Source organism: Elephantulus edwardii, unplaced genomic scaffold, assembly GCF_000299155.1.
Source record: "Elephantulus edwardii isolate Elephantulus edwardi_28Jun2011 unplaced genomic scaffold, EleEdw1.0 scaffold00325, whole genome shotgun sequence".
In the NCBI taxonomy this organism is placed as follows: domain Eukaryota; kingdom Metazoa; phylum Chordata; class Mammalia; order Macroscelidea; family Macroscelididae; genus Elephantulus; species Elephantulus edwardii.
Genome location: NW_006400075.1, coordinates 436708 through 438250, shown reverse-complemented (window position 1 = coordinate 438250; position 1543 = coordinate 436708).

Below are 1543 nucleotides of genomic sequence, written 5' to 3'. Positions count from 1 at the left end.
TGAGCTCTGGGAGGATATCAAGAAAATCATCCATGATGAATACTAAAGATCATTACAAAGGCTAAAGAAGAAGAAAAGACCAAGACGGATGTCAGATGAGACTCTGAACAGTGCATTAGAGCGCCAAGAAGCCAAAGCTAAAGGGAAAAAAAATCAAGAAATCAAAGAGCTGAATAGTAAATTTCAAAAGGCCGCTCAGGATGAGAAAGCAAGATACTATAATGAAACGTGCAGAGAGCTGGAGTCAGAAAATCAAAAGGGCCAGACTTGCTCAGCGTTTCTTAAGCTGAAGGAGTTAAAAACAAATTCAAGCCATGGGCGGCAATACTTAAAGATAGTTTGGGTAGAATGTTGAATGATCTAGGATATATAAAAAGAAGATGGAAGGCGTACACAGAGTCACTGTATCAGAAGGAATTGGCTGACACAGGGAATTTCATGAAATAACGTATGAGGAAGAACCTATGCTGATGAAGGAGGAAGTTCAAGTTGCTCTGAAGGAATTGGCAAAAAACAAGGCTCCAGGAGCTGACTGAATCCCAACTGGTTTATTTCAACAAACAGACGCTGCCCTGAATGTGTTCACTAAGTTGTGTCAGGAAATCTGGAGGATAGCCAGCTGGCCAATTGACCAGAAAAGATCGATATTTGTTCCCATTCCAAAGAAAGGTGATCCCAACAGAGTGTGGAAATTATTGAACAATATCATTGATACCACATGCAAGCAAGATTCTGCTGAAAATGATCCAAAAACATTTGGAACAATATGTCAGCAGAGAACTGCCGTAAGTGCAGCCTGAATTTAGAAGAGGTCGTGGTACTAGGGATATTACAGCTAACGTAAGATGAATCTTGGCAGAAAGCAGAGAATACTAGAAAAATGTCTATCTGTGCTTCATTGACTATGCAAAGGCACACTTTGACTGTGTGAATCACAACAAGCTATGGCTGACTCTGAGAAGAATTGGAATCCCAGAACATTTGATTGTCCGCGGAGAGTGGGGGTAAAGGAGCCTGACTGGCAGAAAGCTGGGCACCTAAAGGGTCCATCACACTCCCCGCTCCTCTTCGCCAAAAACCTGTCTACACAGCAGTTCTAGAGGATGCAACGCCTTTGCTCGGGAAACATTAAGACTAAACTTCAGAGACATTGGTCCCAACATAAGGAACTACCAGCAGCTGATGCGTTTGGAATCACAGAAGCCAAGGAAGCTTCAATATAAGCTATTAGATCATAGGCTGGTCAATGGGAGATAGATGTGAAGGTAGTGGGTAGAAGTGGATGGGTATCCTGGTGGATGATGGAGCAGGGAAATAAGTGGGTAAAGACATGTGTGCCAAAGGCAGGGACAACACTGACACTAATGGTTAACTCCACAATAAGGGATAAATCTTTAACTTGCTGATCTGTCTGATACTTATATAAATCTGAAGATTCACATTAAGACAGACCAGGAAGCAGGATTGGCCATTCACTTCTGAAATAGCAGGCCTCTGAAAACCCTATGTACAACAGAACACATGTAGATAACAGAAAGTGCAA